General features: G+C 36.6%; 1 protein-coding gene across 11 annotated transcripts in view; it reads left to right on the top strand.

The window, feature by feature from the left end:
• Positions 1-18,120, top strand: part of LOC106032159 (SRY-box transcription factor 2) — a 275,642-nt gene that overhangs the window by 41,663 nt on the left and 215,859 nt on the right. The window contains exon 1 of one of the 11 annotated variants that reach the window (XR_007161728.2): positions 9,343-9,554. The exons of the other annotated variants lie outside the window; for them this stretch is intronic. The gene's annotated coding sequence lies outside the window, so the exon portion shown is untranslated. Of the gene's footprint in view, positions 1-9,342; positions 9,555-18,120 lie in introns of those variants that run through there. 11 annotated transcript variants of the gene reach the window in all.

Genomic DNA, 18,120 nt, shown 5'->3' with positions numbered 1-18,120 from the left:
AGTGAATTCAGATAGTTTCAGCTAATTATATAAACTGTATTTTTGGACCCTGAGCCAAAAAAAAAAAAAAAATCTGTTAAAGCAAAAGCAAGCAAACACTCTGGTAGCATAAAGTCCTTTATCTGTGCTTCTGTGACGGATAAGCTTTTCACCAGAAAAAAATAGTTTGAGATTATAGAATGCCACATGTATTACATTTACAACTTTACGTACATAAATGAATCTTAGGTTCCTGTTTGCAATGGACAAATAGGTATTCATAAGTATTAGTGGGTAGAATTTAACTGAAATCATCAAAGTTCTAAGTTAGTGATTTGTAGGAATGTTTCCTTTACCTTTTATTTAGGACCAAAGAATGTTATGATGTACCAAGGATATGTCTCCTAGATTCTTTTTTGTAACTATTTTCTTATGTCCTTTTCCTGCTCTCTTCTCTTTCTGTCCTATTCTGTAGATCAGAGAATTTTCTAGGGCATGGATTGATGACTTTGCCATACCTTTATTTATGCAGTAAGGACTCAGTTCTTGGCTGAAGATTCTAGGTTCATCTATGCCTTCTTATCTGAGAAAGCAGAGGGTTTTTTTTACGCTAGTCCCATACATGTGTATTTAAAAAAAAAAAAAAAAGTACTGGGGTGGAGGAAAGTCTTGACTGGCAACTTCAGAGTTCGTATTTAGCATTAATGCTATACTTTTTCAATTTAGAAGATTAAGGAAGGATAGTTTTATGGATAATAGCAAAATATAGGCTTTTTATCATAATTACGCAAGCCTTTCATGTGCTGTGAAAATGTGTTTGTTATGACATGTACTATTTTCCTAACCTAGGTACCTTGTAGTTCTGTGAGCTTAATCTAGTACTGTTAGTAAAATACTTTTGAATCCAGTGGGAGGTGTTATAACTATGTGAAGAGCTCTTGAAATACAGAGCCACTTCTAAGATTAATGCTTGCTGTGTGAAGTGATTAAGATCACTGCCTGTTTTGTGGTTATTGATGCTTATTAGGAAATCTCATCATTGTTTTTTAAAAAAAAAAAAAAAAAAAAAGAACTGACTGCAAATACTAGACTAAGTTCCATCGTGATTCCAGGACTGGTAAATCTGATAGTGTATGATCTCCTTGTATGTCTCCTTGAGTTAGAAGCATGTAAGTAGTTGAATTTCAATGATCTATGCATGCAGAAAACATAAACATCCTTGTGCAAAAATGTTCTCTTGCATCTTAGGGGAGCGACTCCATCTGAGAACTCTAGTCTGTCTGTTACTGTGTTCTAACACCTTCTATTTCCTCTGCTGGACCATCTCTAAGGCTTCTTTCCTTGAAGCTTTGCAGTGGAACCCTTCTGGTGTCTGTCAGGTCGAACAGATAGTGTGAGTTCTCTTGTGCATGCGGGTAATGGTGCAAGTCGATTAGGAGTATCAAGTGGGTAGGTAGCAAAATTTGGAAATTATTTAGTAGAACAGGTATCCAATTACTGACTGCATAATATATGGAAAATGTTTTGGTTTTTCCCGTCTTCCAACATTCTCTCAAATACAAGTACAACAGACAGAAACTGTCCTCAGTGGAAACTTTTCCCATGAAATATGTAGGGCAAGAAGCTGAGATCTCATTTTAGTCTGGTATGCATTTTGGAATGTTCTTAAGCTTAAAACCACCAGAAATCCACTTTCTTTTGAGTCTTTTTCCATCAAATATATATATATTCTATTCACTAGAAAACCATAGCCCAAGAGAGACGTACAAGGGTGTTGGTAGCATGTAAAAGTGGGTGAAGGAAACTGTCAAGCCAGTGTAAACTCTGGATTGATTTGTAGCAGAGAGTGAAGTCAAAATGTATTTGATTTAAAACAGAATAAGCAACATCTTTTTGGCTTGCTTTCAGGAACTTGCCTTGTAAATTTAGCCGATTAAAGATAAATGAAAAAGAAATTATGAAAAGCAGCTGCAATACACAGATTGAATGTTTGGGTGGGAGTGAAAGTAGGAGTTACTGGGTTGGAACAGATTCCTTAAGATCTGTCACATCATACCATTAAAATGAAGAACTAGACACAGTAATTTCAAAAGGATATTGTGTAAAAGTTGGGAGATATTAATGCAGTAAAATGCATTGATGGATTCCAAACTTATGGTTTATTGTGCATATTCTATATATATACATAATTACTGTAGATACAAAAATATTTGCTTTTTGTGATGGTTTTCTTGTGAAGGGGATGATTTACGATATACTAGAAAAGTTTCTCTTCCACATCTATGCATTTTGTCTGGGATATTCTGGTTACTCCCTGGTTCCCCAGGCTGTCATATTAGGCCATCTCATTACTTATACCTATACATGCAACGCCCTACCTTCCCATTTTATTGTGGGGTCCTTGGACATTAAAAGCAGGTTTTACTCAGGGAATCACAAGCCTGGGTTTTCTGCAGTGCCCAATTAGGTCTGCTGTGTTATTAAGAAGTACGTATGCATGTGAAAGTATTCTGTAAAATTCAGACAGAATCTATCGCTTGTTTTTTCATTCCTATAATATTTTTAAATTGTTTTAAGGAATAAAAACATTAATTAATTTATTTTTTTTTTGATAAAAGAGGAGATAGGCATTCCTCTTAATTAATGTGGAGGTTATGATACATATTTAACAAAGCCTGGGAATTCCAACATGTAGACATCCATTGTCTCGTCTTAACCTGATGGTGTGAGTAAAGGTTAGTGTCAGCCTTAACTCTGAATTTTCCTAGCTTCTGTCACTGTCATAACCTTAGCACTAGTTATATGGATTTTTATTCTTTTGGTTTTTTCTAGAAACAATAGCTGAAAATGTATTTTGACTAGTAAAACTTAGGTGACGTGTAAGTCACAGAAGTTCACTCTGCAATACTAAGGTGTGGCGTTTTTAAAAAGTGCAATTTTTTGAGTGCTTGTTTACTACTATCTATAGCTACAGAAATATAAGCTACATAATGAGAGCCAAAAACTTTTAGCGAGGCATTATACTTTAGGACAGAGCAGGAACTAGATATAGCAGCTGTATCACAACAGCAAGGTTGCTTTGTGACAAAAATATAAAAACAAAACAACAAAAAGAGGAAAGATACAGACATTACCGCTGGTAAACTGTCATTAGAGACAGATGAAGATGAGTACAGAAGAAATTTCACTGACAGCTGATCATAGGGGATCATATCTTGAGAGATGACAATTGTACCTGAGCAATCTAATTTTGACCGCTTAGACCTGGTTTGCCGACTCTCCCAAATTCTTCTCATTAATCTCATCTTAACTGAGGTTAGAGCAAGCTGTGAGAAACCTGAGGCTTAAGCCCTAAGAGAGGGATACATGCTTAACCTTAACTAAGCAAAGTAGTAGTTTTGGCTGCTTCTTCCTTGGGTATAGCAGCTCTCTAGGCCTGCTGGGAAGCATTCTTTGCTTTCACCTAAGGACACAGTAGCTGAATCCCTTTGCAAAGCACAAGAAATCTAGCAGTTCAGGATGGCTGCCACCTTCTTCAGCTCTAAGCTGGTCTCTGCCCTTTCTGTCTTTTTCTCTTTCTTTGCTCTATTCAATATCAAGAGAAAGAAAAAGGTTTGAGGGCTGAAACTGCAGCTTCTGTGCAGCTCTGGAAGGGACGAGGGTGACTGTGGGAAAAAACCATACAGTTCTGGGGGTTGGTGAAGGTGGGTCATTGGGAAAGGCAGAGATTGGGTGCTGTTTCTGGGTGGAAGATGTTAATGGCAAATGCAGAATGTGGGATTTGTAATGCTTTTTGAACTCCAAAACACAAATGGCCTGCAAGTGCATGCCTCTGGTAGGAGCTTGGTGGCGATCATTTAAATCAGGATAACTTGGCAATGTTAAATATGTGCTCCTCTTACAGAAGTACAGCTGTTCAGCAAAAGCAAGAATTAACCCATTATAACCTGGATTTTTAAAATTTTTTTTTGTTGTTGTTGTCTAGATGCAATGTAGAAAACCTGAATCATGTCCTAGAGATCAGTTCTGTCCTGACCTTGTTAGCATGCAGCAGAACTTGCAAAATAATGCACGTGTGTAACTGTTTTCCCACTGGTTAATTCTCCGAGGTCTAATTCTCAATTGCTCTCAGTGAGTGAACTCTCGTGAAGTTTGGGACCTGATCTGCTCTCTCCCAAGTGAGGGCTTTCTCTTTCTTGTGGAAATATGGTCCCCTTCTCTGAATGATGATGCGTTGTACTGCCAGCTAGCGTTTTACCAGGTGAGTATGGACCCTTCATCTGGGATATTAGAGTGTAAACAAAGGATAACGTTACTTCCACAAAAACAGGGCAGCACTCTAGTGGCTGAGATACCGAGTAAAAATGAGCATTGCCACCTCTAGCACCATCTTGTGTTTTCCCTTTAAATGAAAGGGGAAGACAGTCTTCTCAGCTGCATCACAGAGTGACCGTCCCATAGGTGTGTTAGGCATCCTCTGAATGTGCTACCGGACTGGAATGTTTGAGATTTAGCCATAAAGGTACTTAGGCAGGCTCCTTATTAGGTGTACTGTAGAATAAGAGAGCTTTGTTTTGCACTCATTCTGTTTGTGAGGAATAAAGGGTGATTTCCCCAAACTTGCTGACTGGCAAATTTTTCCATAGAATTTAGCTGTCTGGCAGTTAAATTCGTGCAATCAGTCTGTCAGACTTCGTCTTTCTGTTGGTCTGAACCACAGTATCTGGTTATGGTGTGGTTTTGTGGTTGTTCTTTTTATTAATATTTTGGGTTTTTTTGTTCACTAAGACCCAGATTCTTTGAAGTATTTACATTCTTGACTCTTAATTACATAATTAACTTTGTGGGTCTGGTCCTAAGAGCCTGATCCTGTAGGATCATGACACACAGTACTGATGCTGAAGTCAGTGAAGACTTACATCATCTGGGGAGCAGAAGAAGGTCACGTACAGTGCAGATAGTCTGTTGTGTACGTGAGATCAAGAATCACCATGGCTACTTATCCAGTATTTTGATGTCTTTTTTTTTTTTTTTTTCCTCTTTAGTATAATAATAAAGACGGGTCCTCAGTCTGTAGTGTGAAAACAATTTTCTTTGTGGAAGAATGGCAGGAGACTTTTCAATATTTATTTCTTTACAGCAGTGATGTATCCAGTAGTATCAAGGAGCAGTGGCTGATAGCATGTGCTAGAACTGCTGTTGGTCCCCCAGAGTGCAGTTCTTGACCTGTACATTCCTGCTTGTAAAATAAGAATTTTGTTTGCTTTCTTCATGTAAAATTGCTACTGTCAGCAGCACCACTTCCCTCTTTTCTTTTTCTTTTTAATGGGACTATACATTTCCTACCACAGCAGGTGCCTGCTATCTGGATGTTAAGTTTACATAACTGTAGGTAGGAGTTGCTGTTCAGTGCTCTAGAGGAGAGAATATTTCAGGATTTAAGTGATGAAGCTTTGTTCTCTTTGGTGGTTGCACCTGGGGGCTGTTCGTACAGGTGTCAGTCACTCAGCACTGGGGTGCTTTTAGTGACTGCTGAATGCTGAAAGGGAAAATATTAGCTGTGTATTCTAACTCCATAAATAAGCATACAAAACTTTAGGAATAAACAGTAAAAAAGAAAATGCGAAATTTTTATTTTTTTCAAGTGGGGTATTTATGCTTGTTCATCAAGTATGCTGCTTCTTGGTCATGTCACAGTGGCAAAGGGCCAAGCGAGTCCTGTCCAGGCTAGGTTGCCAAGCACTTAAGTTACTGGTAGACCAAATTCTGAAGGAATATTTTAGTTTCAAGTTTTTGTTTAAGCGCTAAAGCACTTGTGAAAGTATGGAAAGCTAGGTGCCAAATTAGCAGCTAGGAGCTGAACTGTCTTTCTATGTATAGAAGCTATATCTATTGCAAGCATTTCTGCTAACATATTTGATAACTGTTGCTTTTTTTTTTTTAATGTGGAATTTTAGGTGACCTTGCCTTTCTTGCCTGTCGTCATGGGAAACAGAGTAATTGTACAGAAGTGGCAAGTTTCTGAAGTTATGTTTCACTGCTTACAGATGGATATTCTACTTTTCTGCTCCTACTTTTCTCATAATCAACTTAGTTTCCCTACTTGCTGCAATTATACTATTAGTTTTATACTACTGCATTTATAACGTAGGCTTATCAATTTAAAAACTTTTTTTTTTATAAGTTATGAGATTGTAACCAGCTAAAAGGGAATTTAATAGGAGGAAAGTTGTTCAGCTGAAAAATGAAAACTAAATTTTTTTGAAGATGCTTTGGAACAGATTTTTGAGTAATGCTTCTTAAGAAAAGAGGATAGTCATGTAAAATGGAGGGTAGAATTTTTAATAGGGAAAATAATGCTGGAAAACAATAGGAATGTGGACAGATAATGAGTAATTAGAGATCATATTTAAATAGATAATTTTTTGCTCTGTTCATATCATTCTGTGTTGTGCCTTTTGCCAGGATTTTGCCCATTAAGATTGCCACGTATTGCTTAGTATTGTTAATACGCAAAATCCTGGCAAAAGGTTGACATTGTAATGGCTCTAAAGGACCCATTTCAATGTAAATCCTAAGGGTCTATCAATGTGCAGGGGATTTATGTGGGTGAGTCCCATTAATGGTAATGGGACTTATGTGCGTAAATCTCTTCCGCATTGATGGGAAAATAGACTCCTTAGTATGCAAAGTCTCATTTGAAATCAAAGAGCATTTGCATAAGATCCATACATAGCATGGAACTCTGTCTTAAAAACAGTATGAAAGAAGATAGCACACCATAACTACTTCAGTGGACGAATACTAGTGCAAAAATGCATAATATAAAGAACGTCATTTAAAGAATGCAGCAATGTTTACACAATTGTCTCCAACTATTAGAAGTCAAAGCACGCTCTTGATAAAATGGCTTTTTACAGGCATGTGGTTGAGCAAAATAGCAATGTGTAGTTGTGGAACTTTACATCGGTCTCATGTCCAATATTTTAGAATGAGATTTTGAGTGACTTGGAATATAAGTAAGAGCCAAGAGATCTTTGCAGTCCCAGTTTCACTGCAATTCTCAAGGCCTACTGATCTAATACTCTAATATTTTTACATAAGATTCTTTGGTTTTGCTTTCATTTGAAGCACCAAACATTTCTTTTTTTAAAAAAAAAAAAAAGTGTGGGGGGAGGGATTGTATGCCCCTGCTCCTCAGAATAATCCAACCTTTGATACAAAGATTTAACTTTATGATCTCTACTGAGTGTGCAACTTGGATTGCATCACACCATAAAGTAAGCTGTCATATTATAGCACGAAAATACAGAAAATATGAGCACACTGCTTTCCAGCAGGTGTCACTGTTGGCAAATGTAAAATTAAAACTATACGTTTATCACAGCTTATGTAAAGTTAAAAATATTTTGGGGGTGGTGGTGTACTTCACTCTGTTTTAATCTCCTCATAATACACAGGTATTGATTTTGTTAAAACTGTTTAGTATATATTGGTTACCTGTGTGAGGCTCAAATGGACCTGAATACATTATGGCAAAACAACAGTATTGTCTGGAAGATATCTAAAATGTTAAAAGCCTTCATTCTTCTTTACTGTCTGGCATCTACATTTGTAGCATTATTTTAAAAACTGCTATATGTATAAACACAGTTTAATTATTTTGCTATTTCTTTTTGAAGTGGGTGAAAGAGTAAGTTGATTCTACTGGTGTGGACAAGCAGTGGCCTTCAGAATCTATTATTATTGTAGAAGAAGGAACCTGAATGTAGGTAGCTACTTAATAACAGAGTTTTGAGTATGGTATGTTGTGCAAGGTTTCATCTGCCTGAAAGTGGGAAAGCTACATTATGTCTCAATACTAATTCCTGAGGTGATGTACTATACAATGCTTTCAGTGAGACTTCTCAAAATGAGCTGCCCTCTAAGTGGAGAGATGAAAGTTGTATATATTTTAATATAGAGGATATCTGCCTTTGGTGTTCTGGATTAATTGATTAAATCAAGGAAAACACCTAGATTAAATGATATTATATTAATAGAGGAGTATCAATAATTTAAAGTAAACTGTTAGTCTTGCAGCCCTCATTTAATAATCCAGCAAGCACAGGGTAATTAGGAGTTGCTTTAAAAATGCAGCCTTAAATAAGCTTTAAGAATAATTTCTGAGCGCAACAAACCTCTCCAAAATTGCCTTCTTTTTGGTAGAGAGAATAAATGTGTTTTTAGGTTTATGTCAGAAACATTTTTCTGCATAACGTTTTGAGGGGTAGAGGTGGGAGAGTGACACAGGTGAAAGCAATTTGTTCAGTTTTTCAAGGAGTTATTTTCTATATGTGTTGGCTTTCCACTTATATGTAGCACAGAATATGAATTTACCCACCTTGATTTACAGAATTCCTAAAGGATGCTTAATATGTCATTGAAATATGATGATAACTAGGCAAGTGATTGTCCTTTTGGATGCCGCTGTGCTGGGCGTTCAGTTCTGGACCCCTTGCTACAAGAAGGACGTTGAGTTGCTCGAGCGTGTTGCAGGGAACAACAAAGCTGCAGAAAGGACTAGAAAACAAGAGTCATGAGGCATGATTGAGGGAACTGGTGCTTTTTAGCATTGAGAAAAGGAGGATGAGGGGAGACCTCATGACTCTCTACAACTACCTGGAAGGAGGCTGCGGTGAGGAGGGTGTTGGTCTCTTATCTCAGGTGACAAGTGATAGGATGCGAGGCAATGGTCTCAAGTTGTGCCAGGAAGGCTTAAACTGAGTGTTAGGAAGAATTGCTTCATGGAAGGGGTTGCCCATGCATTGGAGCGGGCTGCCCAGGGAAGTCCCCATCCCTGGAGGTTGGAGATGTGGACATAGCAGTAAGGGACATGATTTAGTCATGGGATTCAGGTCATGGGTCAGACTTGATGATCTTGCAGGTGTTTCTCAATCTAACTGATTCTACGACAGACCAAATTCTTACTAAGAATGATTACAGCTTTTCTTTATATGCTGGTTTGTATTTTAATAATTTTTCAAGTCCTACTGGGGAATCTGAACTCTAATGACAGCATAGACAGAGTTAAAGTTGTCCTTGATATAACTACACGCAGTATAGTCACATTAACGATTCATTTGTATTTTTGTGTGTTTTTGAAGGAAAACTTTCCTGCTTTTTTTTTTTTTAATGAACATATAAGTGAAGGGTTTACAGCTGTAACATGGAAGGGAGAAAAACCATGCCTGACTGTAGCACCTGGTTGCACAGGTGAACTGCATCTGAGAGCCAGGTATCAGCTGAATGCTCTTCATCCAGCAGTGATTAGCACACCTCAACTGGGAAGGTTTTGGCTAAACTCAGCAAGGCTTGTTCTGTGAAGGGGGGTGGCGAACAAGATGTGTGGTGTCACCAAGCCAGCCTCAGGAGCTGGAGCAGGGACTGCTTGTGCTGCCTGATCCCAGCAGCGCCCGTGGGGTGAGGGCCAGTGTGCCTGGGGAGCAGCAGTGTGGAGGAAAGCCCTGCCTTGGTCAGCAGGTGATAGGAAGTGCTGCTTTCCTGGTAGCTACGCCTCCAATGGTATTGTTTGGGTAATGTACCTGATGCATTTTTTCTTCTTCTTTTTTTTTTTATGTTTATAATTATACACATTTTGCTCTGTAAAGTAACATTCACACTAAAAGAAGATAGGGGCTCTTATTAAAAAGTGGTTGTAGTAGAAATATGGTTCATATAACAGCAGTTTGTAGCACAAATGTGTTACTTTCAGGACTTTAAGTAATGGTACACAGTAATATGTTTAATCATGTCTTCTGGGTAAAGTTAGAAAATATTCAGAATGTTTCAGGATCTGATAGCCTAATAGCTTTGGGCTGACAAAAAAAAAAAGAACAGATTTATTAAAAATGGGCAAAATGTAAAATAACTTTCTGGCTTCTGAAGTCGTGAACAATTGCGTATTACACTTGCTATGTCTATAGTTAAAGGGATGCTGAGTGAATGCAGTTTCAGAACTCTGTTATAACAGTATTAGTTCACATGCTCATTTGTTTCATACAAAGTGATATTTACTATTGTGTGGTTTACGATATTGTAAATTAAAAGAAATTCCTCATGTGAAAACTTTTTGCTTAGAATAAGTGAACTTAAATAGTTAAACTTTCAGCTAAAAAGGCCCAGTTCTTTGGATTCTACAGATGAGCAGTATTCACTTTTATTGTAGCAAGTTTTATTACTAATTAAACTTACTCGCGTATGACCTAATGAGACCAGAACTCCCAGTCTCTGCAGGATCTGGTCCTGGATGAATTTGGGTACGCGTAATTCTGATGTGGAAAAGCAGAATACCTCCTATTTCCTTTTATTTGCCTGCTTCCTAATGACTTTTTCCATTTTATTTGTTCTCATTAGGAGTTTAGGATGCGTTTTAAACTCAGGGTCTTAACCATCTCTCTCTCTTTGAATATTTTAAGCTTAGTGTTATTGGTGTCAATTTTTTAATCAATATCTGTAGCTTGGAGTGGGAAGGGGGGAGGCAAGGAACATGGTGCTATTCTGTTCTGCAGATTTGGCGGTGGGATGTTATGGATAATGACTCCAGCAACGAAGTCTTTAGAGAGCTTTCTGTTGTGCTTTTTGCAATTTATTTTGTCTTAAGAACACATGCTGTTATGTTCACAAAGTCACTGTTCATAGGTACAGAATAAGGAGGTAGATAGAAGTGAACTGCGGCTGGTTTTGTTATATTCTGGAATTCTGCACAGTTCTAACCACGAAAAATGTTGACATCCTCTGATACTTCAGAGTCAACATTGAAACAGTTCTGGAAACATAATGGGCCTGAGAAATCTAGATTTCATGATATTTCAAAAACAGAGACAACAGGGAAAATAAGATACAAGCTCTGGTTAATCAGCATAGATACTGAAAGACTGATGGTGAAGGAAAAAAACGAGCCCCTAAATGTGATGGCTGTGACTTCTGTAGTCTGGCTTGTAACTGAAGTCCCCAGCAGTTAGCTGTAGAATTACATCCTCAAGTGCCTACATGTGGCCTTTCAGGAAGCTGCTGTAGTCAAACAGGAGTAAGTAATTGTACAAACTGTAGGTAGTGGCTTGAGATATCAATGCATGATATTTAAAGTATGATTTTATAAAACAAACAACTGTCTGAATGCATTGCAGGTTGGATGAAAATCTGCTAGTGCTGAATGGTACAGAATAATGCTCTGATGCAGTAGTAACGAATAAATGCATTTTTTCCCTTGAGTGGAGATAATAATCACACAATTATCCTGCAATATGAAGCAGTCTGTGCAGTAAATAAATACTAGTGTACTCTTTTATTTAAGAGAAGTTAATTAGGCTTTTCACTTCTATCCCCTTTCATGAAATAAAATGATAAATGAATAGGTCTTTCATGCTTAGCTCCAAATTAAACTGCTTTTTGATTTTAATTTAGAACAGAGTTCTCAGTATTGTCAGTTCTGTTACATTTCATCAATAAGTTGATCATGTATATGGACTTTTATCAGATACACTGTCATACTGCCAGAAAAAGCATTGGCTGTAGCACTTAAAATTCAATCCTATTGGTCCATTATTTTATATCCAGTTGGCCCCAATATACATATAGAGCGCAACTCAAGTGAAGTTTTGTGTCAACTTGCTTTCTTCCAAGCTCCTTTTCTAGCCCTACTCCTAAGAAAATCTGATATAAATATTTTAAAGCAAGGATTGCTGACCAAATGCTGCATATGTAGTTGCACAGAATATCTATGGTAGGTCCACTAAGCAGATCTTATGAAGGAGATAGAAATTATTTAATAGAATGACTCTCAAGAAATTTGTGAGTTTTTCTATTGGACTTAAGTTATTTTGTTTATTTTATAAGTCATAGAATCATTAAGGTTGGAAAAGACCTCCAAGATCATCTGGTCCAACCATCCCCCTACCACCAATATCACCCACTAAAACGTGTTCCCAAGCACCATGTCTAATATCAGCTTGAATTGTGCAGTTTTTGTATGTCTTTAATTTAGCAGACAATGTGGTTTCATTTTCTATTCAATTTTTTTCATTTCTATTCTATGATTTTTCAAAGCTCCGATTGTAAAACACCTGTCTTCGTAACTTTTGGTCCTCAAAAATATATGTAATTCTTTTATCTGTTCTTACAAATAGCATCAGAATTCTAGGTTGTCTGATGAACTGCTTTCCATTCTTGACCTGTTTGGTACCTACCTTGCAAATCTCTTTCTTAATGAGTAATTTACTTTTCATTGGATACCCTATGTGAATGTTTGTGAAGGTTAAATAACAAACTTCTTAGCCTAAAACAGTGTTTGTTAATGTTATCAGTTTGTGACAGCTTTTGTTGCACCTTATTGGGGGAAAATCCTAGCTTAACGTTAAAAGTAAGTTAACTAGAACATGATTTGTTCTTCATGAGCAAAGGTTTTTACCTTGCATACTTAGTTATCAGTTTTCTTTAACTTGTGGGTCTTATTTCTACTTCAGACTACTTAGATGTGCTTTAAACAGGGTAAAGGAAGGCACAATTGGCAAGATGTTTTAAACCAATTCTGTATATTTCTTTTTAAGGCACACATACAAGGGAACGTACTTTTCATACTTTTAAATGCTTCCTTTTCTCTTTGATAAACCTGGTAAAACAGAATATATGTGCTGGTAATTCAAGTATTTAATTCAAGGGATTTTGCAGGTTGAAAGTGGGACTTAATTTCTTTAGATATTATGAAGCTAGTAACGATGGTTGGATTTTATATTTTGCTAGAGGGAAAACGTGGTCTGAGTATACTTCAGTAGAGAAAACACATTTGATGTTTCAGGGATTCCACGTCTGCTCAAATGTCTGAGCTGTAAGATATTTTTTTTTTTTCTAATGAAGAACCAGGAATTTCTACCTCTATTGACTTTTACGCCTATATTCAAAGTAATATCTGGGGGGACTAGAACCAAATAATGGTGAACACTTACCTTGCACCTTCCCCAGTTAGGTTGAGTTCTGTATTTAGTGACGATTTGTGTTGGTAAACCACCTATGACCACAACTAGAAAAGATAAGTAGGTACATACCGTTGCTAAACTCGTGTTGGAAGTAAGGATTTCACAAGATTCAGAGGCTACGTAGTATGTGCTGATCATAAGACAATGTAGACGTATGAAACCAAGTTTACTGTCTGAATACCAAGAAGTTAAAATCCAGTGACTGGTTTTGAACAGCTTGTGAGTGAGACCATACCTGTTTCTCTATCTGAAAATGCTGGAATCCTTGAGCTGTGAAAAAATTATGGCACCGTTTGACAACATGGTTATGAAAAAAGTTTTAGTTGTAGCTGACTTGACTTGTGCTTCCTTGTACTTGTTACTTTATGACCGCTCAAATAAGGACTTAGAACCTTGTTGTTTGACTGTCCCTGGATTTGTGGTTCAATGTACATGTGCACTGATAAATATTTGTTTTCTGCTATGGCTTTTCTGCTTTCAGCTTTAGTTGAAGTGGGGCCACAACTTGAGATGGTAAGGAGAGGAAACATCAGATGTGCTCCTGTTCTAACTTCTGAATCAATCAACATAAGCAGTCCATAGATATTGGGCCAATGAGTTTAGTTAAAAAAAGGGGGGGAAAAAGCCTTTGAATGTAAATGTAGTTTTTAATAAAATTACATGTCTTTTCAGTTTCTAGACTCTTGAAAAATTATATAATTTTTCTTCTTAAAATAGTGCAAACTGTTAACAAATTTAGTAGTTAGTGTTCAAAGACTGCTAAAAAACCACTTGAAATAACATGACAATCTCATCTTTACAGTAATAGTAGGTTGTTAATTAGCTGAGCTACCCAAATACTGAGATTATAGTTAAAATGGCTCTGAGTAGGAGGTGATAATGATGCGCTGCCTGTTTTACAACACATTATATGCAGTGCACATTAATTCCACTTTTTAAAAGAAAATTTTCCATCATATTAAAGAGCTCTCATTTTAAAGGGTAAAATCTGTCTTAGATAAGCTAACCTTATCAAACATGTCTATAATAGATATTACTATATCAGGCAATGAGAAGAATCACAGATGTGTGTTTAAAAATAAGTTTGTTATTTAAAAATAAAAAAGTAAAAAGCATCACCTCAGATTTAACCAAATGCCCAAGCCTGTAAATTTTAGCTATTTTTGTCGAACCAGAATCTATTTCATAGGAACTTAAAATAGTAATTTCGTTTCCTTCTCATGCTCTACAATATAATGCTTAGCTGCAGTTAAATATTGGCTGTGTAGGTGCCAGGAGTAACTGGAGAGTAACCATTTCTCATGATTGTCCAGCAGCGAACCCCATGGTGCTCACCTTTACTAATCAAAGCCATCCTAGGTAGCCATCCTAGGTATCCATCCTAGGTATGCTTGCCTGAACTTCAAATATAGATCTGCCGTTCTGAAACAAAAAAAACTTCTTGTCATATAAGAAATGACCGTTCCACTTCTGCTGTTTTGGGAGGAGAGGGATAGCATAAACATCTTTTTTAACTAATGTACGTTTTTGTTCTTGCTTTTTTTTTTTTTTCTTTTATTGAGGAACAAAAAATGTGTACTTTTTAATGAGCTTGCAGGAAAGGGACAAAAAATAGTTTTTCTCTGCTCAGTACTCCCTTTCCATCCTTTTCTTTTGGAGTGTGGATATTTAGTGAGATTCATTAGACTTGATCTTACAGGTCCTAAGTCTTGAGAAATCTGAGAGAATTCAGAAACTGCAATTTTTTGGGGCGTTTATTTCTTGTGTAGTCTCAGCACTAGTATCCATCATGCTAAGTAGAACTGTTTTTTGTTTTATAGTAAAGTTTGTTTTGGTATTGTGGGTAATTTTATTAGTTTATGAGTTCTGCTGCCTGAGGAGCTCTGGTTCTCTAGGGAACCAAAGTCATAAGGCTTATGACTAAGAAGCTGATCTGGATGCTACCTGTCTTAGAAGATCTCAAAATTCTCAGATGAGCAGTAAAGATATGTTAAATTGCCAAGAGGGAGGTTATTTAAGTCCACTGTAGCTGCTGGTTTGTTCTTCAGTCATCTAGAATTTTCTTTCTTGATTGAGATAATTATATAATTTTGACAGTGTCACTATGCCTTTGATATTCCAAGGGGGGGGGTGGGGGGGGGGGGACTTTAAAGAAGCTAGGAAATAGTTCCTATTGCTACTCTTTCAGTTGTTCCCACTATTGACCCTTTCAGAGGTCACTGAGAGTATGGCAGGCAGAGTCTGCAAAATGAAGAGGTCCTCGATTAGTGAAATGCACAGCTGTGCATGCTCAAAAGCAAGGTCTAATGCTTTTATTGTCAAACTGGTATTTGTACTGGGCATTAATAGTGTTGCTTTAGCTACAAGTCCCTTTCAGCTCAACATTTTCTGTAGAAAGTCCTATCCCAAAATAGTTAATTTTATGCCTTTAAGTATTTGTACTGTACATAATCGCATAAAAGCTTTTTTGATTCAATAGGAAGCATGCCATTTTCCAAGTACTGCTATCGAGCTATGACAGATTAGTGATGACATATTTTTATATTTCCTTTTGTTTGCATAATCTACACACTCTACAAGCAAATTTTTAAACTAACAATAATGTTTGTAATTAGACATGTCTAAAATTCATGATGTGGTAAGTGTACACTACAATGATGATTAGATATACGTAGAGAATTGTGTATAACATTTATATATTATAGTTTTAGTCCAGAGAAAGATCTTCCTACAGTTTGCTGGGTGCATTAATGTATCAGCTAGGGAAATCACTAGTTATACAATGTCAAACGACACCAGGATTATTCTACAGGATAGTAGTGAATATGTGCTTAAATAATGCCATTCTTCGGGATATTATCAGAAGACCAGGTGGAATTTTGAATTGTGAGACCCTAATAAAACTAAGGTCACTATATATAATATATTTACTAACATATATATTATGTATAGAATATGTATATTGGACCACCTTTCTGTCAAGAAATACTGTGTGTATTTGTCCAAGAATACCATGCAGTCCCTTGTACTTTAATAAAATAAAAAAAAAATGAAATTTAGACTTAGGAAAATTAGGAGCATATGATAAGCTGCTGTACTACTCATACCTTGAAGGGATATAAGCAGGTAACTCAAGCACTCTGGTGTTATGGATTTTCTGCTTTTTTTTCCCCTGCTCAAAATGCTAAAGAAGCTTTGAATTAATTTTCTTGAAGATTTGTTTGTGATTTTTAAATGATGTCAGATTATATTTTTTTTTGCTGCTGTTGTTTTTTTATAAGTTACTGAGTTCGATTTGTTTTAAGAAAGTGTTTGCAGTCATAATTGAGAGATATTAAGCATGGTGTTAATTAAACAAATTGATATGAATATCTGATTGAGTCCTGAGAGGGTTAGATTTTCCCAGCTGTCATAAAGATCATATTCAAAGAAGAGGGAAAATGCAGAGTTTGTTGCCATATGCAGTGGTAGAGTCCTCTAGTGTAGCTGCAGAGATGGCAGTTCGGAAATGTAGTCAAGTAAGTTAACTGTATGAGTTAAAGGAAGTTGCAATAAAAATATGAATTTATTTCTAAACTTTAATAGCAAAAGATTATTCAATGGGCTTGGGCAGCTTTAACACACTGGTAATATGATAAAGAAACTAAATTGTAAATCTGTGGAAGGTAGAGTCCAGGAGGCCTCTTCTGAGGAAAATGGCAATTTCCCCCTCCTCCCCCCATTGTTGTTGAGCAAGGCCTGATTGTTTATTCACCTTTAGTAAAATCCTAGAAAACTATGCCCTCCCATGCAAATTATATTTAGTACATTTTCGGAGGAAAAAGAAGAAGGATATACAAGTAATAACTTCTGAGACATGTAAGGGGCAGTTCATCTGTAACTTGTTTTTCAAATGATTCTCACTACAAAGTTTCTGAATAACTTTATTCATTTGTAGATTAATTTTCTGATTTGCTGTTGTAGCATGATTTGATTCAAGGCTAACTCAAGTTAGCCTTGCTTTGGGGAGCATAAGGGTTGGATCGGATGACTTCCAAAGGTTTCTGGGAACCTAAATTATCCTGTGCTTTCTGTTGGAAGTTCATGTTCCTGTGGGATACTAGGTGGCACCTCTGGCACTGGGTTCTGAAATCATTTGTAATTTCCTGATCCTTACTAACAGAGGACTCCTTTATTATGTGAGACTTTGACCCTGAGGCCTCTTAAGTAATTTTCTGTGGTGTTTTTTTTAGCAGTATTGATTTTTATTTTCTTTTAACAGATAATATGAAACAATTTGGTTGCCCTAGTTGGATTTAATTATTTTATAGAAGCTGTGGGATTTCCATATTATAACACAATTTCAGAAAACTAGGAATAATAGTTTTTTCTCTTTTACCCTCAAGCAACTGCAATGTATGTCTGTAATAAACAGCCTGTGGACAACAGACTGGAATATTTTTACCAAATTTGGGCTTGTATCACTTTGTGCCAATGAATTTGAGAGGCATCACTGATTTAGCACCTTCTCTTCCCTGTGTTTTAGAACTGGAATAATGATATATACTGATGGTGGCTAGCATCGCAAGGTTTCTGTATAGGGGGTTTAACCAACTAACACAGTCCAGACTGTACACAAGCAATTATCTGTTAAATTACATTGTCATGTTACTTGACTGTCTTGGGTCTGAAAATTATGCTCTAAAATTTCCACAACAGTTCTCTTTTTATAGAGAAATATTTTTGGCTAACTCTCCTGTGTTGATTGACATACACTATAAAGTGAATGTTGAACACCGATGCCTATTCCAACGGCATATATGCCAATTTTAAGCTTCCTGCCATGCTTCTGCATGTATGATGTCCCCATACACAAGAAGAGGAACTCTGAAGGTGTGATGATTGGTATAAGAACTTAAATGCGCAAGACAACTTTATCTGACTCTCTCAGATCTCGCAAACAGTACTCTCCCTAGAAAAGCAGACTTCTCCCAAGAACTTGCCATGCTGAAAGCTGTTTCCAGAACAACAGCCTCTGTTGTTCCTGAATAAGGGCTGTGTCCTGCAGCCTCTTAAATTGTTCCAACTCTTCCTAAGTTTACCTGTCCCTAGTATTTTTTATTTTATTTTATTTATTTATTTATTTTTT

This window comes from Anser cygnoides, chromosome 9 (genome assembly GCF_040182565.1).
Source record: "Anser cygnoides isolate HZ-2024a breed goose chromosome 9, Taihu_goose_T2T_genome, whole genome shotgun sequence".
NCBI lineage: Eukaryota > Metazoa > Chordata > Aves > Anseriformes > Anatidae > Anser > Anser cygnoides.
Note: the sequence above shows the minus strand (reverse complement) of the source record. Positions and strands in the feature narration are given on the sequence as shown.